Source organism: Tachysurus fulvidraco, chromosome 7 (assembly GCF_022655615.1).
Source record: "Tachysurus fulvidraco isolate hzauxx_2018 chromosome 7, HZAU_PFXX_2.0, whole genome shotgun sequence".
NCBI classification, from domain to species: Eukaryota; Metazoa; Chordata; class Actinopteri; order Siluriformes; family Bagridae; genus Tachysurus; species Tachysurus fulvidraco.
The window spans coordinates 2,322,514-2,348,562 of record NC_062524.1 but is presented as its reverse complement, the minus strand read 5'-3'; the positions used below and the strand labels follow the sequence as shown (position 1 = coordinate 2,348,562).

Genomic DNA, 26,049 nt, shown 5'->3' with positions numbered 1-26,049 from the left:
CCTGTATCATAGCTACCCCTGTACTCTGCCCCCAACCTTGGGGTATGTGAAGAAAAGAATTCCACTGTGCTGTAATGTATATGTGGTGATAATAAAAGCTTCTATCTCCCACTGCAGATGTTAGTGCAGATGTTCTCTATAATTCCAGTATATTTCAGTATGGCGCCGTGTACAGAAGTCTAAAGTGCTCTTTATGATCACGACAAGAATCATCATGGGTAAAGTCAGCTTTGTTGACCAGGACCAGTTAGTGTTAACACAGAGGGAGCCTTCGTCAGTAAAAAGGAGAACAAGCCATGGTCAGAATCAGGCAGCGTTATGAGGAGGAAAGAAGAGGAGCAGATTAGGATTGTTGGAATAAAAGCACACTTCCTGTGTCCGTCTGTTGTAACTTTGGGTTCTTCGCTTGCTTCTGGTGGTCTGAAAACCTACCTGTAGGTGGACTGGCTGAAGATAAAGTACCCTTAGGTGTGTGTGTGTGTGTGTGTGTGTGTGTGTGTGTGTGTGTGTGTGTCTATAGTGTACTGATTATTTTACAAACACATGCTATGTGTGATGTCTTGAACTCGAGGAGTCCATTGCACAGTGCACCAGGAGCTGGTTGAACCTCACCCTGTGCTTAAAAACTGATAAAGTCTAAGATAATTAAGTCCCCGAAGGAAGTTACTAGGAAGCTACTAATCATGTCTTGCCTTTGATCTACAATGAAGCCTGTAGTCATGTACACTCTGTTAGCGTTAGCATTAGCGTTAGCGTTATGCCTGGTTACGTATCAGCGAAGATGTTTCTGTGAACAAACTTCACTTAACTTAAGCACAAACATTTTATTATTAATAATATTATTAAAATATATTTAGAAAAGAAAGAAATCTAACAAAGAGCTTTTTAAATACCTTTGAGCAGGAAGTAGCTGTTAGCCTCGGGTGACTGTGACCTCTGCTGGCCGGGAGGAGAAGTATGCTGAAATCTCATTACAGGAGACACTTTGAGGTTTAAACGTTGCTGCAAGAGTTTCTCAATCCCATGCTAATAAATTATAACACCGTAAAGCAACAAATCCAAACAAATGGCTCGGACAATTCTACGGATTACGTGGTCACGAGGATTACGTTATTTCTTTAGCCACATACTAGTAGCTACGTACTGTACATTCATTCTCATCAGAAGTAAACAGAAACAGACATCACTGCTAATAGACTGACACTGAAGACCTTCACACACACACAAACACACACACACACACACACACACACACACACACACACACACACACACACACACACACACACTTCTAACCTCTCAGATACAAACACAATGGAAGCTACACATCTTCAGTGACCGATCATCTGTCCCGTCTCACACTCACATATTAGCTACATATACTTCTTAAATAGGCCATTGATCGCTCCAGCTATTGATCGTTAGCAGCAGTGTTTCCGCTGTGCTTGTAAAGGACCGAACACACACACACACACACACACAGCTGACCTCAGCACTTTGATTATTGGTTGGAGATCAGATCGCACAGGACGGATGTATGCTCCCGATGCATTGACTATGCTCTGTTTGTGCTGGATGATCAGGATCACCATGTCGTTCTCTTCATCCTGCTCTTGTCTCATGATCAGTGATCTTTTGCTTGTATTATTGAATCCATTCTTCTTGTTTGGCCCTTGTAAGGAATGTAATATTTTAATGCACCGGATGCACTTTGGACGAAAAGCATTTTCACCGATCGGCCATAACATTAAAACCACTTGTCTGATATTGTGTAGGTCTCAAAAACAGTTCTGACTCGTCAAAGCCTGGACTCCACACAACCTGCGAAGGAAAAGATAATGTGAGACCTCCTCCGTCCAACTGCTCTATGATTGTTCTGAGGTTCTGATGCTCACATGTCCATTGTAGGAGCTTCCGGTGGTGTCCTGGATTCAGCATGATGACTCTGAGGCTGTGAAGCTGCAATGCTTGGTGTGATCTGACTCATTTCTCTCCTTCACTCCTCACACATCAGTGAGTCTCGGGTGTCCATGACCCTGTCTCTGGGTCACCGGTTGTTCTTCCTGGGAACTCATCTGAAGAGACTCTGCCCCACTGGTCTAAACATCCCAGTCTGGCTCTCGGATCCTTACCATTTTTTCTCATTTCCAACACATGAACCTGAAGAACTGAGTATTCACTTACTATGTGATATATCACAGCTCATGACAGGTGACAGGGTAACGAGACAATCAGTGTTATTCACTTCACCTGTCAGTGAGATTAATGTTAGGGCTGATCAGTGCAACACATTTTTATTGAATCTGTCTGAAATGTATTCAGTATTCCTCTCTCGCTCTGTTCTAACATCATGCCAGAGTTTATGCACAAGGACTGAGGTAAGCTTTATTCTATATGGAAATATGAATTACATTTATCCTTCTCTTACCCCTGGTTTCTCATCACTCTATACCCCACCATTACCCCTGCTCTTACCTCTGGGTTCTCATTCAAACCCCACTCTAACCCTCTAAACCACACTCTTACCCCTGGGTTCTCATCGCTCTATACCCCACCATCTAAACCCCACTCTAACCCTCTAAACCTGACTCTTACCCCTGGGTTCTCATCGCTCTAAACCTGACTCTTACCCCTGGGTTCTCATCGCTCTATACCCCATCATCTAAACCCCACTCTAACCCTCTAAACCTGACTCTTACCCCTGGGTTCTCACCGCTCTAAACCCCACTCTTACCCCTGGGTTCTCATCGCTCTAAACCTGATTCTTACCCCTGGGTTCTCATCGCTCTAAACCTGACTCTTACCCCTGGGTTCTCATCGCTCTAAACCCCACTCTTACCCCTGGCTTCTCGTCACTCTAAACCTAACTCTTACCCCTGGGTTCTCACCGCTCTAAACATGACTCTTACCTCTGGTTTCTCATCGCTCTATACCCCACCATCTAAACCCCACTCTAACCCTCTAAACCTGACTCTTACCCCTGGGTTCTCACCACTCTAAACCCCACTCTTACCCCTGGGTTCTCACCGCTCTAAACCTGACTCTTACCTCTGGGTTCTCATCGCTCTAAATTCCCCTCTTACCCCTGGGTTCTCACCGCTCTAAACCCCACTCTTACCCCTGGGTTCTCATTGCTCTAAACCTGACTCTTACCCCTGGGTTCTCACCACTCTAAACCCCACTCTTACCCCTGGGTTCTCACCGCTCTAAACCTGACTCTTACCTCTGGGTTCTCATCGCTCTAAATTCCCCTCTTACCCCTGGGTTCTCACCACTCTAAACCCCACTCTTACCCCTGGGTTCTCATTGCTCTAAACCTGACTCTTACCCCCAAACCCCACAGAGGTGTGCTGATGTAGGGAGGAGGAAATACAACCCGCTGACAAATGAGCAGAAGTCAGATATGGAGGAACAAAAGTGTGACTTCCTTAAAAACGCCAAAAGAACAAAAAAGACGATGAAGCTGTGAGCTGAACTGTTTTCCTCACTGATGTAAAACGAGTCGTTATAAAGAGGTCGTACACTGGATTTATCCAATCAGGGATGTTAATTCACAAATATGCAAATAAGAAGAAGGTTCCAGGAGGGTTTACAGTGTGAAACCTCATACTACATAAACCCAGGATTCCCTTTACACAGCGTTTACTAGGACCCAGGGGAAATATACAGACACATCGCTCAGTTAAATCCATACCACCGACCGCAACAATCACTGCTAATCATCACCATTAGCGTTAGCGCTAATATTAGAACCAACCTGCTGGAGAGACTTTTCAGAATACTAAATGTAACTACAAAGTGATTCATTAATTAATACAAAATAGTAATAATTAGCCAACTGCTGTTCTATAAGAATAAAATACTATAATAATAAAAAATAATCTCAGAGAATCACTCAGGGCAAAATCCACGCTACAAAATGCTAACGCCAACCCAGAGTGCAAGTTTTATTAGCGTATAATAGCATTAATAAAGCCCTGACTGGCAGTCTGCTGGGACAGAGAGAGCCCTTGAGAGGCAAATGTGAGCATGTGTGTGTGCGTGTGTGTGTGTGTGTGTGTGTGTGTGTGTGTGTGTGTGTGTGTGTGTGTGTGTGAGGACGGCTATGAGAAAAGGTGTCTCCAGGGCAACAATGAGTAATTAGCAGCAATTAATAGCAGTGATCAAGCAGAGTCTCACAGAGAGGGAAGGAGAAACCAAACCCCCGGAGAAACATGCTGCATGTTAAACAGCGCAGACCTGCACCTCGGTAAGCCTCAATGTCACACACACACACACACACACACACACACACACACACACACACACACACACACACACACAGATTTAGCTCATAAACTTCAACTCAAAAGCATAAAGTAAAAGTTTAAAAACATGCTCTCACACTTGTTCAGCAGACTGTAATCACCCACTGGTCATATGAACACACCCAGAGTAAGTGAGGACTAAAACGTTGAGTGTGTCACGTGTCCTTCACGTTGGTGCTTGAGCTTTGAGGCTAATTACGCTAATTTGTTTATCTGATTTTTAACTTCAGTTATGAATTCGGTGTGTTCACAATCGTGGTTTAAACAGGTTCAAATCCCAGTGACGAATCTGATCTGTGTTTAATGGGAACATTGATAATGGTACTATAAACTTTACAGTCATGGCTCCTCTGGTGGATTTTACCTCACGATGCCTCAGGGATTCACCGGTATAACAATCAGCACCTGCTTTGTGATGATGATAAAAGTGACATCATGTGCAACAATGGTGAAAAACAGAAATATATATATATATATATATATAAAATGATACTTGATCTTGATGGCAGAACGACTATTTTTTCTGAAGGACTGAAGGTTTATTGGACTCTCAGGGTGATGCTGAGATCTTTAAAACGTCTCTCTCGGTCTGTTTCATTTTGCTGTAGGATACGATAACGTTAGTCGTCATTTCCACCGGTGCTGTTTTTACTGCTATAAACATGGCACTTAATTTAATGCATCTGTGCAATAAATGTGTAAACTAATACATCTGTGTATTATATTACACTGTTAAACACACTTACACAGCTAAAGGTGAGCATCAGAAAAACCATCAGAGAGTTTTGGGGGATGTTTTTACATTACTGAGGGTTTGGAGTCCAGAGTCTGACACACTGGAACGCAAGCGTCTGTAAGATAAAGACCAAACCTGCAGCTACGTCGAGTCACATTGTAGGTCTTTTGTTTGTTTCTCCTTGTAGATACTTGATGATTTGCCCTTTAATGCCTGTATGAACCACACACTAATCAGTGAATAAGTGCTGAAGTGTAAGTGTCCACACTCTACACACAGCTCTGAATCCTGCACTGAAGCTCTTCATCATGACCTACATGAAGATCAGTAGCATGTCACGCTTCTCTTTCACCGCACAGACACCTCCCTAATGACCCTGACTCATCCGGCTCCGACTTTACACAACGTTTAATCTTCTAAAGTTAAAAAATAAATAAAATACATTTCTCTCTCTCTCTCTCTCTCTCTCTCTCTCTCTCTCTCTCTCTCTCCCTCTGTATGTCTGCTTGTTTAGAACGCCTGAAATGTTTCACACAGGTGCTAGCACTACCATCCTTTCCCTGACCTTTATGCTACAAAGCATTTAAGAAGCCTTGAATAGCAAGTGTGTGTGTGTGTGTGTGTGTGTGTGTGTGTGTGTGTGTGTGTGTGTGTGTGTGTGTGTGTGTGTGTGTGTGTGTGTGTGTGTGTGTGTGCACTGCTGTGCTTGTGATGATAAACGACAGTCAAAGAAAAAAAACTTTGGGCACAGATCTCATTTCCAATCAAAATAATGTCAAAACAATTCTAAAAAAAATCATCCCCCCCCCCACACACACACTCACATACTCACATACACACACATTGTACTGCTGTTCTGTGAGCGTTGACCTTAGTGCTAATAGCACTGAGCGCCACAAGCTAGCTAGCTGCAGAGCGAACACACAGCAATCCTTCATGTATTTTATTCACTGCTTTTGTAGCTCAAAGGTTCGATGTTCTGACCTCCAGAAATTCCTGGTGCTGACTGCTGACTCAGCTCCTTTATTCGCTTCTAACCACAAACGACCCTCAAGCTTACAGCTAATCAATAATGACTTTAAATAGATTAAAACACTGAATCTCCTGGAAGTCGAGTCATTTGGAATTGAAAGTAATTAAGAGCTAATTGTAGTACAGCAATTAAGCGCACCGCTAGCATGCTAACTTCATGCTAACTTCCTCGACTCGGACGTGTTGGGTAAATGTTCTGTTTGTGTGTTTATTTTTAAGAGAAATTAGTTTATATCTGATTAGAGGAAGGAGCTAAATGACTATAACGAGGTAAAATCACCTGTTAGTAGTCTACAGATGATCGAGATCTTCCAGTGATCTCATGATGTTCTAGTTTTTTCCTCAAACAACTTTTCAGTGGTTGTTAGCCATGTTAGCAAAAATAAACGTGTTCATGTCCTCATTTAAATCACAGACACAGAAAAGTTATACCAAAGTCCTGTGAACAGGAATCGAGAGCAGGTACACCGAACATGGACAGACAAACACACTGGACTTTTCTACACAACACCGCACCCCTCCCCCACTGCTCAGTCTGGTACCTTGTCGCACTCTGTGCAGTTGTGTATTCACTTGAATGAGAAGGGTTGAATTGCTGTAAACAAGTGCGGCAGTAAACGTGTGGCGCTCTGGTCAGTGTGCAGCGTGTTGACGTGATCGTGGTGGAAGAGGATGAAGATGAAAGGCTCTGTGGGAGGTGGAAGTGTGTGTTGTTTGTCAGTGTGTGATCTGTACTGTAACATGTGCTACACAACATCATTAGCAGCCACTCGGGAGGCGGCATGTGAGACTCTGTACCCCGGGGTGATCAGACACACTACTGGAAATCAGCCCCGAAATAACAAACCATCCAAAGCTCAATGATTTCTTCTGTATTTTTATATGCTGGTGATTTCAGTCAGTCGGACCTCAACTTTCATTTGATTGTTTTTTTTTTACATTTTATCTTGGCCATAAATTAACAATTTATATAGTATCAATTACAATTTACAATAAAATATTTCATACTAAACCATTCTAATAATAATCAGAGGTAATAAACAGAACAGTTTTCAGTGATGTCACAATAAACTCCTCCCACTTGCTGATTGCTTGTTTTTCTTTTGTTTTGGTTGTTATACTAATGGGCTTTCACTAAATTCCAGGGGTTTCGTTACCACGACGTAAAGTGGGCGTGTTCCTGGAGGTCTTGGAAAAACGCCCTCTTTAAAAAAAAAAGAAAATACCTACGATGGATAATGAAGGACAGAACAGTTATACAGGTAGATTTTATATTTTATATCTATGATGCTTTATTATCTTGACGTGACATACGGCTAAGTACGGTGACCCATACTCAGAATTTGTTCTCTGCATTTGACCCATACAAAGTGCACACACACACACACACACACACACACACACACACACACACACACACACACACACACACAGCAGTGCACACACACACACCGTGAACACACACCCGGAGCAGTGGGCAGTCATTTATGCTGCGGCGCCCGGGGAGCAGTTGGGGGGTTTGGTGCCTTGCTCAAGGGCACCTCAGTCGTGGCCGGCCCGAGACTCGAACCCACAACCTTTGGGTTACGAATCAGACTTTCTAACCATTATGCCACGACTGCCCCCACAGTCTTACAGTTAAGCTATTTTTTAAAAACAAATCAACAACCAACAACTAGGGTTAGGGTTAGATGATCAAATAGGCCACGCCTACCCGATGATGTAATATCTGCTGCGCTGTTCTAAAATCACTGGAAATAAGCGCATCCTGTACTAATGTGCCTCTGTTTTAGTTCCTGTTTAGTCTCCGCCCCTCTTTCACCTCTGATTTATTTCCTTTTCTGTGTTCAGCCCAGGATTCGTCTGGTTATTGATTCCTTGTTGTTTCCTTTCTCTTTGGAAAGTCTTGCCAGTCAGACTGTGTTGTGTTGTGTTGTGTTGCTGGTTTTCTGGTGACGTCCTGTGTTGTGTTGGAGTTTTTGTGCTATTCCCTCTGATCTCTCTCACTCTGCCTCCTGCATTAATCTACTGTATGACACGAGACACTAAATGAAACACCTCGATCATGGCTCTGTGTCGTAGCTCTCAGCTCTGATGCTTTCTATGAGGCCTCAGAGAGGGAATTACCCACAATTCTCTCTCTCTCTCTCTCTCTCTCTCTCTCTCTCTCACACACACACACACACACACACACACACACAATATGATCAATTACTAAATGATAAATCTCCCGACACTCAGACAAACACTAACAGGACGACAGAATTACATCGTCTACTCCATTAAATCAAATGAATCCAGAAAGCTGCAGCGTTCAACAGAATCTATCACCTGATGTAACCTGCACTAATCACCGGCGTAAAGCGTTATTAACACCGTGGTCCTGCTGTTTTACGCCGTCGCGCTGCATTCGCTTTCAATTTTCAATTTTCCCTTGTAACAGAATCAGTGAGCTGGGAGAGAGAAAGTATTAACTGAAGGCTCACTGTGATAATCTGTAACCTTAACAAGCATGCACACACACACACACACACACACACACACACACACACACACACACACACACACACACACACTGTTTGTTTGTTTACTCATTTATTGCAGAATTTCTTATAAAGTAGAGATATTTGTTTATTTCTAATAAAACAGACAGTTCTAGAGATTCATGTTATTTTATATGACATTATCTTGCGGTTTCTATAGATGTCTATTCTACAGATGTCTCACCTGGTATCAGGACTTTTCAGCGTCAGTTTTTACATATTAAATTATCTTTGTGTGTGTCTCAGTTTCTCAATGTCAGTGTCTGTGTCTCGGTGTCTTAGTATCTCAGTGTCTTAGTGTCTGCGTCGCAGTGTCTTGGTGTTTCATTATCTCATTGTCAGTGTCTGTGTCTCGGTGTCTTAGTATCTCAGTGTCTTAGTGTCTGTGTCTCAGTGTTTCGTTATATCATTGTCAGTGTCTGTGTCTTGGTGTTTTAGTATCTCAGTGTCTTAGTATCTCAGTGTCTTAGTGTCTGTTTCCCAGTGTCTTAGTGTCTGTGTCTGAGTCCCGGTATCTCAGAGTCTGTGTCTCTGTGTCTCAGTAACTCTGTCTTTCATTATCTCATTGTCAGTGTCTGTGTCTTGGTGTCTTAGTATCTCAGTGTCTTAGTGTCTGTTTCCCAGTGTCTTAGTGTCTGCGTCTGAGTCCCGGTATCTCAGAGTCTGTGTCTCTGTGTCTCAGTAACTGTGTTTCATTATCTCATTGTCAGTGTCTGTGTCTTGGTGTCTTAGTATCTCAGTGTCTTAGTGTCTGTCTCAGTGTCTTATTGTTTCATTATCTCATTGTCAGTGTCTGTGTCTTGGTGTCTTAGTGTCTGTTTCCCAGTGTCTTAGTGTCTGTGTCTGAGTCCCGGTATCTCAGTGTCTGTGTCTCTGTGTCTCAGTAACTCGGTGTTTCATTATCTCATTGTCAGTGTCTGTGTCTTGGTGTCTTAGTATCTCAGTGTCTTAGTGTCTGTTTCCTGGTGTCTTAGTGTCTGAGTCCCGGTATCTCAGTGTCTGTGTCTCTGTGTCTCAGTAACTCAGTGTTTCATTATCTCATTGTCAGTGTCTGTGTCTTGGTGTCTTAGTATCTCAGTGTCTTAGAGTCTGTTTCCTGGTGTCTTAGTGTCTCTGTCCAGGTATCTCAGTATCTGTGTCTCTGTGTCAGTGTCTCTGTGTCTGAGTCTCAGTGTCTGTGTCTCAGTGTCTCAGCATTTTTTATATTTTATATCTATTTTGCTTTATCATGTTTATTATACAGTTAAGCTATTTAACAATATCCCGATGACACAATATCTGTTACGCTGTTCTGAAATAAGTGCATCCCGTCTCAGCGCTGAGATCATGAGCGCTGAGGTAATTTAAGTTCAGAATGATGTCCCGGTGCCAGTGGGGATATTTAAAGACTGTTAAATCAAGCACTTCTGGTGTTGTCAGGCATCAGACTAAACTCTTCTACACTCCTTCCTGCAGGTGGCTGGAATTTTTATTCCTTGTGAGATTTTAATGCACCAGGACTCGTAAAAACCTTCACGGTCTTTAAGTCATTAAGTCCAGTTGTGTTCATCCTCTAATCCTCTACTCCCGTACTTGTAGATTTGGTGACTGTCGTAGCTGCTACTTGCCTGGTGCTTCATGTCATGTTCTTGTTTCTGTAGCTAGTTCTTGATTTGCTCAGTTTGTGAATCTTTACATGTTCTGTTTCATAAGGAAAAGATTGCACTGGAGTTTCATCTGTTATCGGCTTGGCTTGAAATCGTCAAAGAGTCAGTTGGTAATATCACAAAATAAATAAAAATCAAATCAAATTTAATTAAGAATGGCTTACCTGGAGGAGGTGAAAGACTGGAGTGAAAACTGGCGCCAGAAGAACAGCCTACTCTAGAAGAAGATTAAGGAGTTGAAGGTAGACGGCAGCACCTGAGGATCTAAAGGATCCCAGTGGGGAGAGAGGACAGTTTCAGGTACCTGGATGTTCACAACACACAAGATCTCTCATGGTTCTGTTACATCAACACCAAGGTGAAGAACAACCCTAAGTGTCTGCACCAGCCTAGACTAGACACCTCAGAGATGTGAAACTACGCTCTAGGTTTATGCTTTTCATGCAGGCAAGTGTCAGTCTCCATGTCTCAGTGTCAGTCTCCGTGTCTCAGTGTCAGTCTCCATGTCTCAGTGTCAGTCTCCATGTCTCAGTGTCAGTCTCCATGTCTCAGTGTCAGTCTCCATGTCTCAGTGTCAGTCTCCGTGTCTCAGTGTCAGTCTCCATGTCTCAGTGTCAGTCTCCATGTCTCAATGTCAGTGTCTGTGTTTTAGTATCTCAGTCCCAGTATCTAAGTGACCCTTTGTAACTCAGTGTCTCAGGGTCAGTGTCAGTGTCTGTGTTTTGGTATCTCGGTGTCTCAGGGTCTCAGTGTCTCGGGGTCAGTGTCAGTATCAGTGTCTGTGTTTTGGTATCTCGGTGTCTCAGGGTCTCAGTGTCTCAGGGTCTTGGTGTCAGTGTCAGTATCAGTGTCTGTGTTTTGGTATCTCGGTGTCTCAGGGTGTCAGTGTCTCGGGGTCTTGGTGTCAGTGTCAGTGTCAGTATCGGTGTCTGTGTTTTGGTATCTCGGTGTCTCAGGGTCTCAGTGTCTCGGGGTCTTGGTGTCAGTGTCAGTGTCAGTATCAGTGTCTGTGTTTTGGTATCTCGGTGTCTCAGGGTCTCAGTGTCTCGGGGTCTTGGTGTCAGTGTCAGTGTCAGTATCGGTGTCTGTGTTTTGGTGTTTTAGTATCTCAGTGTCTCAGTGTTGTGGTAGCTGCTGACAGCACAGCTTGACCCTGAGAACCTTCTTATTCTTACTAATGCTCAAAAGGTTTCTGTTTACAGTAATGAACTGACTCGCTCTGTGTAGTCACTTTAAATCAGGGATAATTCAAGTTTTCAATTCAAGTTTATTTGTTTAGTGCTTTTTACAGTAGACTTTGTCTCAAAGCGGCTTTACAGAACATAAACATAGAGCAGAAGGTAAACATAAGGAATAATAAATGAATAAACGAATAATAAAAGAAAAATAATTGACAGAATAAAAGAATCAAGATTATTATTAGATATAAATAGTTCACAATCTGTATGTATTTATCCCCCTATGAGCAAGTCTGAGGTGACTCAGGCAGCAGTGGTGAGGAAAAACTGCCTTAAATTGGTAAAGGAAGAAACCTTGAGAGGAACCGGACTCAAGGGGGAACCCATCCTCATATGGGTGACACTGGGGGTGTGATTGTAATATACAGTCAGATAAATGTTGTACTGGTGTAAGGATCATGGACTTCACATCTCCTTAGTATCACAGAGAGATAGTTTGAACTTTCCTATTCATGAGGAAGTCTGCTGAAGGATTTCTCTTGTCATATAAAGCTCTGGTTTTGGGCCTGTATGTAATTCAGGGTATTTATTCTGATTTGTCTTTACACTTAATTTGCTTTGTGTGTAGGAGGGAAGCATAAAGTACATGGTGACATCAACGTGCTGTTGTGTTGGGATCCGGGCACAGCCAAGTCCCAGTTTCTGAAGTATGTGGAGAAGGTGGCGAGCCGGGCGGTGTTCACGACGGGACAGGGTGCCTCAGCCGTGGGTCTAACAGCCTACATCCAGAGACACCCGGTCACCCGGGAGTGGACATTGGACATCTCCTGGAGTGTTGATTCTTCTACCACAATAAATCTTTGTCCTGAAGATGAGCTGAAAGTTCTGACACTGGAGACTCCTTCCGTTAAACAGTAATAAATTTCTCCTCGTTAAAACTTATACCAACTATAACACACCAGGGTCTGTGTGAAGGAGGCGTTCATGCAGTAATACACCACTGAGCGTCGACGTTTGTTATGTAAATGTTACAGTAACTGGATTCAGTAAATCTTCAACTCTTATTACAACTCGTAGAACTCCACGGCTTCGTGCTTTCAGTTTCAGTACAATTCTCTCCAAAACGGTGAGGATGTGGAAATGGAGACGGGAGAGAGGGAAAGATAGAGACGTAGGAGGAGGAGTGAAAAAAGAGACAGAAGTACAGAGACTGACACAGACAGAGGCAGAATGAAGGGTCATAAAGACGGCGAGCGATCATTGTTCGGGGTTTCCATGGAGACGGCTCTCTGGGGTGGGGGGAGGAAGGGGATTCTGTGCTTGGCAAGGAGGAGAGTGGCATTTTGGAATGAATGTGAGTTCCCACAGGGCAGGTAATAGCACACCTGAACAATGGAGGCCAGAACAACAGCGCCGGCCACACAAAAGGACGACTTCACCTCCGCAGAGCGAAACAAATCCCCACTTACCGCATCGACCTTCTGGGACACGAGAGCTTTATCATGCAAAGCAAAGTTGACGGAGGTGGAAAAGACGGCCAGCTGAGCAGGAAAATGGCTCTCCGCTCGATGTTAAACACCCGCACCAATGGGATAAAGGCGTGTGTGCAGAGGAACCATACACCGTCGACACGGTCCTCTGGGAGTAAAAGACAAATGAACAAACACAAATAACCAGAGACACGTTTATCAGTGACACCACGAGAGACAGGAAGCTGAGATTTAATATCATAACATATCAAACACATGACATCCTATCAGTGGCTAAATACAAAATCACACACACACACACACACACACACACACACACACACACACACACACACACACACGAAGATAAATTCATTTAATTAATTTATTCAACCGTTCGTTTGAATGATTCTTTAATGATCGACTAAACAAACTAAAAGGTTTCTTTATGCAAACAATAAAAAACAAGTAATTTCTACTCAGGTTGGACAGATTACCTGGGGGCGTGTCCTTGTGTGTAATCATATGACACAGCTGCTGCTGATTGGCTGGAAGAATCTACTTTCTGGGAGAGACAGAAATCAGCCCTAGATTCACTTCTCACTTCTTTGTGTGTGTGTGTGTGTGCGTGTGTGTGTGTGTGTGTGTGTGTGTGTAAATGATCGGATACAGATGCCAGAAATAAAACCCTTTACTGAGGGACAGACAGGGGGAGGAGGCGGGGCTTCATACCACCCACATGTGTAGATCAGACTTTCCCTCAGCCTGAACACACCGGTGGTCTTTAGGAAGAGCTTAATAAAGGAGCTAATGAGCTGAACTGAGGGCTTTTGGTCGTTTCCACATCGACCAGATTGAGCGCTTGGAAACAAGCTCTGAAAAAAAAAAAAAAAACCCTGGCACTGAGAGATGTGACTTTACCATCCAGGAGGAGACAAACAAAGCGCTCTGTCCAGCACAAGGAGGTGTAAAAACGTTAACGTTAATGTAATGTAATCTGATTCCTAAAATGATTCAGTAAAGCTGGAGTTTGATTCATTATCCGCAGAGAAATGATACAGAACCGAAACGAATCGACTCTTTCGGTACATCTCCACAACATATGGATTATTGTACCGTGGCCCAGTGGTGTGATGAAGCAGCACACAGTTGATGGTTTTCCTGTAATATCACATCCCAATGTGATTCCTTCATGTTCTACTAGTAAATAAGACAAAATATCACAGTTAGACGCTGGAGATTAATTCAATTCTTGTGACACCAACAGACTTCTCCTGACAGGAAACTTCACCACACCGTATCAACGATACTCAGTCTGCTTTACACGTCACACTGGATGAGCTGTTGCTATAGTAACCGTAACGTATTCGAACGGGCGCATTGACGTAAACCTGCACTGGTGTCAGAGCTGCTGCCATGGAAAACTAATCAATACCTTCTGACCAATCCGAGTCCAGAACTTATGTTGCGCTTATGTTTTAGTTTTTAGTGAGATGGCCAGCTTTCAGCTCTTCTCACACAGTCACACAAGAGATCATCTTCATTCAGAGAGAGAGAGAGCTACACCATCCAGACTGACTGACACATCAAACCTTTCCCTCTGAAGAGCCTGGCGCTCTCTTCCCTATGTCTCCTGCCAATTTAGCCCTGTCCTGAGGGAAGCCCTGGTACATACCTCACACACACACACACACACACACACACACACACACACACACACACACACACACACACACACACACAGTGTGAGAGAGAAAGAATCAATCTGTGATTAGCCCCACAGGCCTGCGCAGGGTGACTGGGAGAAAGATGGAGAACATGAAGGAGAGAGAGATGCAGAGCTGAATCCCTCCTTCTCAAAGAAAATAGAAAAAAATAGGAAAAATAAAATAAAGATAGTCTTAGGAGAGGCTGGCAATGTGTCCATTCATTTCCCTTTAGATGTGTGTGTGTGTGTGTGTGTGTGTGTGTGTGTGTGTGTGTGTGTGTGTGTGTGTGTGTGTGTGTAGAATACATATGAAGTACAAAGAGATTAGCTGTATGTAGTAAATGTTGTGGTACATGAGAATTTCCTGCCTGTTACAGGAAACTGAAAAAAACTGTTTCATCACTGATCATTCATTCATTCATTCATTCATTTATTCATTGTTTCCTTTATTCCTTATTCATCTCTGTCCACATCTCATCCACATGCTGTAGAAGTCACACTGGGTTTCTAACTGGATCTGGACACTCGTCATGTGTTAAAACTGTTTCCAAACTGTTCTTTTATAATTGCAAATGACTCAGATTTCACACACACACACACACACACACACACACACACACACACACACACACACACACACGTCATGTCGTGTTTCTCTGCTTGCTCTGAACGTGGACGCTCGGGTGATTTCGGTGATTTACACTTGGTGCGTGGTCGTTAAAAACTGTAATGGAACTCAGAAATGCTTCAGTAAACTAAGAAGCTTCACCAGGTCACAGTGTACACTATAAAACCCTGGCTTTATCTCACACACACACACACACACACACACACACACACACACACACACATGGTCCCCAGTGCAGACCAACCATTCACACACACTTACAGCTCTCCTTTTCCCTAATTACACACCATCATTACAGAGCCAAGCTGTCAAATTAAAAACTTTCTGACTTCCACTTCCCGAGTCTGTGCTCCTTCTCCCAGCATGCACTGCAGGATAATTGAGGGTATTAACAGACAGGCTGGTGAGCATGAGGCGAGACAGTGACAGCTCTCTGTTTCTCTCTCCTGTCTCTCTCAAACCGTCCGAACACTGGCACAGACACTCGTGTGTGTGTGTGTGTGTGTGTGTGTGTGTGTGTGTGTGTGTGTGTGTGTGTGTGTGTGATCATCTGAGATCTTCAGCAGGAATTTAAAGCTCTTTACCTTCAGCGTGACTTGATCTCCTCAGAGATGTAGTTTATCACGCTCTCAGATTCCTTCCTGTTCTCACTCACATTATAGCAGCTATAAACGTCTGTTCCTCCACCAGCCTTTAAAAAAAGACTCAGAGCTTGTCGTGTTACCAAGAACTTAATGTTCCAGCTTTACTTCTGATTGTTACGAAGCTCTGACACTGGAGACTCCTTCACACTCGTGTGTGAGTTATAATCATCATCATAATAATAATAATATATAGATAATAATTTGAAGGAGGACACGGTGGCTTAGTGGTTAGCACGTTCGCCTCACACCTCCAGGGTTGGGGGTTCGATTTCCACCTCCACCTTGTGTGTGTGTGGAGTTTGCATGTTCTCCCCGTGCCTCGGGGGTTTCCTCCGGGTACTCCGGTTTCCTTCCCCGGTCCAAAGACATGCATGGTAGGTTGATTGGCATCTCTGGAAAATTGTCCGTAGTGTGTGTGTGTGTGTGTGAATGAGAGTGTGTGTGTGCCCTGTGATGGGTTGGCACTCCGTCCAGGGTGTATCCTGCCTCGATGCCCGATGACACCTGAGATAGGCACAGGCTCCCCGCGACCTGAGGTAGTTCGGATAAGCGGTAGAAGATGAATGAGTGAGTGAGATAATAATTTGTAGTGAGGTGATCGGTGCATCAGAGAGGTAACGAACCCACTACGTGATGCGTGTCAGGAAACATTTACTGAGGTTTATTAAACATGAAGTCGTAAACAACATCCAAGCATAAATCGAGAAACCAAGACAACAAACAAATCCAAAGCAGAGAAAAAGAACCATCAGCTGGTGAGCTGGAGAAGTGACAATGCTGAATGACATGGCTAACAGGAAACTGGTATAAATGTCATCCAAACAGGAAGTGGATTGTAATCAGAATTAAAGTGATGGCTCCCTCTGGTGGAGGGATGAGTGATCCATGAACTGAGACGTCACAAGAGTAAACAGAGTAAAAGGTAAAGACATAAAGCAAGTATCCAGGAGAGGACTGATGAGATAAAGGCTCTGTGTCATCAGGAGAGAAACATCTCACACTGCGCTGGAGGAACGTGGACCCTTTCAGGCGGATGGAGTCTAGCTGTGTGTATCATGTACGCAGTGGCTGTTAGACCACTGTGTGTGAGGCCACTGAGGTTTGTGATCAAAACACTGCTTTCTATTTATCACTGAAAGACAGAAGCACAGTTATAATCTCTGTCCTTCAGTTAGACTCATTTGTACATGCAGTCAGTGCTGAAGGAACGTCCATGTTCACGCTCTGGTGAAATACACCACAGTTCTCCACAGACTCAGTCCCTAAATGTCCTGCAGCATCATGTGGGTCTTTTATGTCAAGTTTACAAACAGAGACATCTCTCTCATTCTCTCTCTCACACTCTCACTCTCTCACACTCTCACTCTCTCTCTCTCTCTCTCACTTTGACTCTGTCTTTCTCTCTCACCTTCTCTCACTGTCTCTCTCTGACTGTCTCTCTCTCACTCTCTCTCTGTGACTCTGTCTGTGTGTGTGTGTGTGTGTGTCTCTCTCTCTATTTGACTCTCTCTCTCTCATTCTGACTCTCTCTCTCTCATTCTGACTCTCTCTCTCTCTCTCTCTCTCTCTCTCGCTCCCTGACTCTGTCTCTGTCCCTCTCTCTCTCTCTCTCTCTCTCTCTGACTCTGTCTGTGTGTGTGTCTCTCTCTCTTTCTCTCATTCTGACTCTCTCTGACTCTCTCTCTCTGACTCTCTCTCTGACTCTGTCTGTGTCTCTCTCTCTTTTCTCATTCTGACTCTCTCTGACTCTCTCTCTCTCTCTCTCTCTCTCTCTCTCTCATGCACATACATGAGCGTTTGCTGAGTGTGGGAGAGTGCGTGTCAGAGCGTGGTGGTTGAAATATTCATTTGAAAGGCTGTACAACTGTAAATATCCCTGGTGTGTAATCACTAGGGTAGTATCGGTTTTCTTCTAGGTGAGGGTGGGGGTTAAGGGTAATATGGTAATGTTTGTAGACTCCATTGAAAAAGTTAATCTAGCTGTGGAGCACAGAATTGTACTCAGAAATGAGAGAACAATTGTTTTCCCTTTAGTTAGTCCAGCAAAAAATACAACCCTGTCTAATCTCCCCCCGTTTATTAGTGACAAAGTACTAGAGAGAGAGAATTGTGTACATACGGTCAGATAGTGTCAGCTATTAAAGTCATCCCGTCAGGGTGCAAGTCCCCAAAGCTAAAACATGTAGTCTCATTCACTCACTCACTCATCTTTTACCGCTTATCCGAACTTCTCGGGTCAGGGGGAGCCTGTGCCTATCCCAGGCATCATCGGGCATCGAGGCAGGATACACCCTGGACGAAGTGCCAACCCATCACAGGGCACACACACACTCTCATTCACACACACTCACACACTACGGACAATTTTCCAGAGATGCCAATCAACCTACCATGCATGTCTTTGGACCGGGGGAGGAAACCGGAGTACCCGGAGGAAACCCCCGAGGCACGGGGAGAACATGCAAACTCCACATACACAAGGCGGAGGAGGGAATCGAACCCCGACCCTGGAGGTGTGAGGTGAATGTGGTAACCACTAAGCCACCGTGCCCCCCCCCCCTTCCCAGTCACATTCAGAAGGCAGTTATATACTGTATGATTCCGAAAAACATTGAGGAAAAGCTAAATGTTGCGATAAAGTTTAAAGTAGACAACTTTGAATACACAATAGTTGCAATCCAAGTATAAGAAGACAGGCAGTACAAATAGGAGCAGTGTTTAAGGATGAGACAGCAGCTACAAATCAGGAAGAGGCAGCGGTTCAGGTTAGAGCTGAAACACAGCAAGCGATGGTGACTGAGGATCGTGACGGAAACCGAAGTGCTAGAGGAGAATGTTGAGGGCTCACAGACACCAGTTAGAATAACTAATGAAGAAAAACAGATTAATGATCTAGAAGCAGGTCTGTAGGTTTGTTTAAACGATGAAAGGTAAAAGAGACGCAACAGGGAGTGCATGGACTTCTGGATACAAAAGTGTAAAGACTGAAGTCACAAGATGGCAACAACATGGAAAATTAATAAGCACCCAAAGTGTGATATTCCAGGGCTTATATTCCTTCGAATCCTGTTTTCTATTCATTTTCTCCTGAGTAGATTTAAATCTTAATGGTGCAAGGGGTATAAAAAAAAGAGTAGGTTTTTATGAAACCATAGAAACAAAGTGTATTGGCATTGCTTTTGTGCAGGAAACACACTCGAACCAAAGACTTAGAGATAAAATGGCAAAGGCAATGACAAGGAAACATAATTTACAGTCATAAAATCTCACTCAGTGCAGGAGAAGCAATTTCAGTTTTCAAAGATTTTTTTTGCTGATTTCTTTAACGTATGAAGAAATTGTTGAAGGTTGTTTACTCAAAAGTTAATGCAAAATATGAAAAAGCTAATTTAGTTCTTCTCAATGTTTATGCACCAGTTTTACCAAGAGAAAGAAAAATTAACCAATGCAGACTCAGGATATGCTTCATCTGATTTTTTACTGTAGAAGATATTGACATCTTGAGCCTCATGTCCACTCAAGAAAACTAATGAAACTAAATATTCAGACAATAGCACCATTCGGACGGGATTAGTTCTACGTGGGGACGTGGAGTAATGCGATTTTACCTCAGGACGTCTGTAATATTAATTGGCCAATTCGCACGGGACAAGACATCTCAGTAAAACTAGCAGAAGTGGGAGGGGTAACTCGCTTTATGCACTACAGTAACCTCCTTGTCCTCATGTGCGTATGACTTCCTGTTATCACGTGCGCAAACAGACAACACGGCGCCTCCATGCTTGCAAAACGCGCCAAAAACTTTTATACAGGAAATGACAGAATTTTACCGTACATATTTACAGCGGGTCGATTCGGACGGGATTAGTATTACCTGAGGTCATTTTTCCAGACCTTTTTACAGATGGTAACAGTCGCCGTAATCTTTACTGACATCGTCCTTAATGATTACCGAGATGGCACATTCGGACGAGACTAAAATCACCGAGAAGCTCTGGTAATAATCACTTTACCCCCATGTCCCCATGTAAAACTAATCCCGTTTGAATAGTACTTTAGAAACATATTATTGAGAATTTGCAGATCACTGGCGATCAAAACACAGTAAAGCGAGACAATGCTCATGGGCACAAAGTAAAGATAACTGCATTTCATTAGCAGGACTAGATAGGTTTGACTGTTTTCAGCAACAACTTCAGTTTTTTTAAGCATGCTAGTAGTCTTTTCTGATCATTCCTTGTTGACTGGCCAGGTTTTTATAAATGGAATAAAACAAAAAAGTGCATAATTGGCATTTCATTTAGAAAATGTTAGGTTTTTTTTTGGAAAACATGGCAGGTGAAGGAAGAACATTTCACTTTCTTACAACAGTGGTGTAAATCCAGCAATTCTGTAATCAGTACGCCCTCGATGTGACTAAAGAGAATCAATCAAGGAGCTAGAGATAGGTTTTATGGGACTCCAGGTTTTGTGTGAATCCACAGGTGATCGGGGCCACATTCAGGCACTCAAAGAAAAAAAAAAGGTTATTAGTTGATCTGCTGGGTATTAGAGCACAGGTTGCTTTGTTCAGGTCAAGGTTTCATTGCACAACCAGAAATGGACACATCCTCCAAGTTCTTCTTCAGTTTAGAAAAGAGGAACAGTCAGAGCAGGCTCATCCATTGTCTTCTCAGTGCTGATGGACAGGAACTGAGTGATCTGCAGCAGATAAATAAAAAAGCAGTGGACTTCTTTTCAGAACTCTTATGTGTCTGAGTACAACAGAGACCTGTCGGTCAAACAACAGATTCTCAGTGGACTAACACAAGTTTCACAGGAAGCACAATAACATCACACAATCGCACAATGACATCACAATAGCTGGAGGCAGCACTGCAAGAACCGTCAAATGGAAAGTCTCCAGGCATCGATGGTCTTCCAGCAGAGATTTATAAGGCATTCTGGCCCATACTAGGAGAGGATCTTCTAACTGTGATCAACGACAGCATGACCGGAAACACTGCCTGTAAGCTGCAGGAGGGCTGGTGCTGACGCTGCTACCGGAATTGGGGGATCTGTGTGAAGTAAAGAACTGGAGACCAGTAAGTCTTCTGTGTACTGATTATAAACTCTTGCCAAAGACACTGACAAAAATACTAAGAAATATAATTGACCAAGTGGTGTACAGCAATCGATCGTACTGTATTCCTGCCAGATCAATTATGCAAATAGTTCATTGATTCGAGACTATTTGGACATCTTCGGATCTTTGGACATAAAGTATGGTCTGATTTCTCTAGACCAAGAAAAGGCATTTGATCGGGTGGAACACCGATACCTGTGGAATGTTCTTTAGGCTTTTGGGTTCTCCCCTGGTTTCATTGCCATGATCAAGGTGCTTTGTCGTGATATTAAGAGTGTACTGAAAATCAACTGTGCTTTAGGTGCACCTTTTTCTGTAAAATGTGGAGTAAGGCAAGGCTGTGCAATGTCTTGTGTGCTGGACTCTTTGGCAGTAAGAGCTCATGCCATGTCAGTTAAGAAAACAGTTAACAGGTGTGAAGCTACAGTAGCTAAAGATCTTTTACCCTTATGCCTTTCAGCTTATGCTGATGACATCATGGTGGCAATAGATGGAAAAATGATGTACAAAAGCATCGCATCTTCTAAAGTAAACTGGGAAAAACACTACATTGTTGGTAGGCAAGTGAGATGAGGGAGAACCAAGTCTACCTGGGGGTCTTAACTGGGCTTGAGATGGCATCAAGTATCAAGGAGTTGCCCTAGGGAATGACCTGACTGTAAAAAAAAATTGGGAAGGAATAGTGGAAAAAAACTGAAGGAATTTTAGGAAAATGTCATATAGAGCACCAACGATTATTGACAACTTGGTAACATCAGTTTTATGCCATCGTCTTATGCCTCTATAGCCTCCAGTAGGTCTATTACCAAAGTTACACTAAGAGCACTATTCTAGATTTCTTTTGGGACAGATTGCACTGGTTACCCCAGAGTGTTGTGTATCTACCAAAAGAAGAAGGAGGGCAAGGGGTAACTCATCTATTGAGCAAAAAAGCCGCTTTTAGACTACAGTTTATACAAAATGTGTTGTATGGTTCATCAGTTGTAACTTGGAAACAGGTTGCAGAGTTTATTCCTTGGAAACATGAATCATTTTTAATGTTGATGTATCAGTTTTTAATTCAAACTGTATACCATCTGTATGGGCCACAATGGCAAAAAAAAAAGACCAGACCTGAGTACTTCTGTCTACTGGCTTAAGTTAAGGAACCAATTCTAAAGGGTGCATGAATAGAGTTCTCGTTACCTTTGAACATGATCAGGGTACAAAACCTAGTAGAACTGGTGAGGAGTGACTTGGACAACTCGTTGACATTGGCCATTGGCAAGAGTGTTCTCATAGTAGAGCAGGCTCTGAGAAAATTCTGGGAGGCTTCAACAGAAAGAGAAATAGAAATCCTAAAGAAGTGGTCCAATGGACAGGTAACACCTGATGAGTCTGATACAGTACTTTTCCCAAACTGTATATCAAACCTAAGATAGATAACGGAAGGTCCATCATATCACTGGGCTTGGGAAAAAGCAGAGCTTGGACAAAATTGGAATCTGCCCAAAGAAAGAATGTGTTGTGGAAGTTTTGAGGTTCAAGAGAATTAAAGCATAAAATATCACACCGGGAGATTGACAGGCGGATCGGTGTATCTTCTGCAGTGATGCGGTCGATATACCGGTCTGTTGTGGTGAAGAACGAGATGAGCCGCAAGGCGAAGCTCTCTATTTACCAGTCGATCTACGTTCCTACCCTCACCTATGGTCATGAGCTTTGGGTCATGACCAAAAGGACGAGATCCCGGATACAGGCGGCCGAAATGAGTTTCCTCCGTAGAGTGGCTGGGCGCTCCTTTAGAGATAGGGTGAGGAGCTCGGTCACTCGGGAGGAGCTCAGAGTAGAGCCGCTGCTCCTCCACATCGAGAGGGGTCAGCTGAGGTGGCTCGGGCATCTGTTTCGGATACCTCCTGGACGGGCATGTCCAACCGAGAGGAGGCCCAGGGGAAGACCTAGGACATGCTGGAGGGACTATGTCTCTCGGCTGGCCTGGGAACGCCTGGGTAAGAGCTGGAGGAAGTGTCTGGGGAGAGGGAAGTCTGGGCATCCCTGCTTAGTCTGCTGCCCCTGTGACCCGGCCCCGGATAAAGCGGTAGAAGATGGATGGATGGATGGATGGAAATTTCACACCAATAGGCACGGGCAAGAGTATAAAGGTTTCCCGGTTTATTGCGTTCAGCTTTGCAGAAGGACCCAACACTCTACGTGTAAAATCAGAGAGGAAAGGCCTCCATTATTGATAACATCAGGATTTTATAGAGAGGAATAAAATGAAACACGACATGTAAAACCAAAACATCATCCACCATTGGCTTAGAAGCATCGCCTGCTCATCTTCTGACCAAGCTAATCCCACAGGAACAAAAAAGGGTCTCATGGGAAAGGTCTGATTAAAAGCAGTTTTAGGAAGAAACAACTGAAAGGTCTAGTCACAATAACTACCAACCATGGGAGATACAGAAGCCTAGAAGGACAGATTCATGTGAACATCTCAAAAGTCAAAATTTCCACTACACATGTCATGTGTCCAAGCGATAAACCATGAAAAAGTAAAAAAATAAACCAGATACCTTGGAGAGATTGTTTTAAGATGTACACTACAGTAAGACCAGCGTGGGGACTGCTCTATAGACCACCGTAGTGATTTACATTGGAGATTCAGCACGGTGTTCTTACAGTGAATGCATTTGTGTCGATCCTTAACCCCACAGTTTTTCATTGTTTTCTAAACTGTGGGAAGATTGAAGAAATTGTTTGATATGCTGTATACCTTGGTATCATCTTTTCATTAATCATTTAATTAATTAACAGTTAATTAATTTTCTCTTTGGACGGCAAAACCGGTTATTTATTTCAGTGTAAAGAAAAAGATTGAAGAAAATTTCAAACTGTGACCGTCAATTTTCAAGTGTTCGGTAAAAGCAAGGATGATGTTGGAATATAAAGACTATGTTAAAAGAACGTGGAACGTGAAGAATGTGGAATCATTTACAAATATGTGGGACTTTTAATGATGCTTTATTCTCTCTAACTAACTGAGAAATAATCTTTGCAGATATTTTGGATAAAGATGTGGAAAGGATGCAATAAACTTGGGTGAGAAAAATGGTATTTTTAAAAATCAATCAATCAATCAATCAATCAATCTCTCTCTCTCTCTCTCTCTCTCTCTCTCTCTCTCTCTCTCTCTCTCTCTCTCTCTCTCTCTCTCTCTATCTTTCTCTCTCTCTCTGACGACTCCTTGTATCCAGCCCGGTGTATTTCACTACATAATGTAATTTAACACGGCTAATAAAAGACAGAAAAGAAATAAATCCTGACAGGCCGTGTGATTATTCCATTTGTTAGCAGGATATAAATGTCCGGGTCCAGCGATCACTGAGCCACTCCGCAGATGTATGAGGCGGTGTAAGTAGGTGGAGATGTGAGCGTACGATCACTGAGCTCCTGATGACCTCTGCACTGTGAGAGAGCGAACGGAGGGAGGCTGCGCGATCGATAGCAGATGCTATCACAGCTCCCCCCACGGTAAGCTGATCTAATAGAGGTCACATGGCAGGACTGCTTTATTTATTTTACACAGCGGAATGCAGCATGACATCGTTCTAATCAACCGACAAGAGGATCAGATAACCACGTCTCTCTCTCTCTCTCTCTCTCTCTCTCTCTCTCTCTCTCTCTCTCTCTCTCTGTGTGTGTGTGCTTGTCTCACTTTCTTTCTTTCTTTCTTTCCCACCAGCAGTGCCCGGGGGTCCTGATCTCCACAGGGGTCATCAGCAAGTTATTTTGATGTCACACAGACAGAGTCACAGTAAAATGGAGCTAGAAAAGTGGATACAAACCCCACTACGGTTATGTTCGTAAACCGACGCCAAGTGAGACGACATAATTTAAAAGAATAACGACAGATAAACTCTCGGAGTGTGACTTTATCAATATGATGGATATAATCACGCTCTACACGCCTTCACCTGATCCATTTCTATGCTGGCCTCGTTCCACTTCACACCCGTGATGATCAAATCGAACTTTAATCCGTGTTTTGTAATTAATTATTTACACCTGTCTCCAACTTCCCGCTCTGTTGTCAGGATGTGTGGAGCGCCGAGTTCCGATGTTGTGAGCTCCAGTGTTTGATAAAGCATTCTGTTGAGGAGAAGTCAGCAGTTATTAAGGTTCTCTCTCGACGCGGTGGTGGCGGGCTGCACACTGTGCTTGGAGCGAGCTCTCTCTGAGGACGAGTTCAAACGTGGCACCTCGACATACGCTCTCCGACACACAAAAAGAACCTTTCATCTGCTTCCCGAGCAGCTCCTCGTCTCCTCTTTGTGTCTGAGATTTCACCGAGTGCCTCGACTTTGTTTAACCTCAGCCAGGAGGATTCCATTCGACTCGACATCATGCAGAATGATTCGTGATTCTAATATGCGAGAGGGATCTGGGTGATTTTTCTAGATATCTGAGAGCCAGAAGAATGACACTCGTATATATCTCCTTTCCTTCCATTTGGGACACTGTGTCTTTTAGCACGTTAGCATGACTTTGCTTTTTTGATTGTCAGCGCTAACTAGAAGGTTACTGGTAGGTTTCTTTTTTTTTTTTTTAAGATTTCTGAACCGGTTTTCTGTCAGAATGGAGAACATGAATGGTTATTGACATGATTAATGAAAATCATCACCTAAAACATCAGAGATAAGGGACAATGTTGATGAGAAAATGAGACGGAGAGAAGAAAAGAAGGTGACCGTCATTTCAGGTGTTCAGAAGTCTCGACAAACACACGGTGATGGCTGATGGTAATTGTGTGGTGTAAATCCTGCCAGGAGATACGGTCCACCAGCGAGGTCGATTAATCGGGCATTAAACTCAATCTGAGCAGGACCTTGAAGGGGAGATTTTCATTATGAGACCAAGAGCATCTGCAGATGAGGACCACAGCAGCCAAGGCCAAGCTCTTTACACCTTTTCACACTTTCCACAGCTGCTCCAAGCCTCTGCACAGAGACGGCACACACACACACACACACACACACACACACACACACACA

The 26,049-nt window shown here is 43.4% G+C and overlaps 1 long non-coding RNA gene across 1 annotated transcript in view; it reads left to right on the top strand.

The window, feature by feature from the left end:
* Positions 1-16,493: 16,493 nt before the first annotated feature.
* Positions 16,494-26,049, top strand: part of LOC113650430 — an 11,615-nt gene continuing 2,059 nt past the window's right edge. The window contains exons 1-4 of the long non-coding RNA XR_003442412.2: positions 16,494-16,990; positions 24,057-24,097; positions 24,350-24,529; positions 24,744-26,049. The exon at positions 24,744-26,049 is cut by the window's right edge and continues 2,059 nt beyond it. This is a non-coding gene — a long non-coding RNA (uncharacterized LOC113650430). The remainder of the gene's footprint in view (positions 16,991-24,056; positions 24,098-24,349; positions 24,530-24,743) is intronic.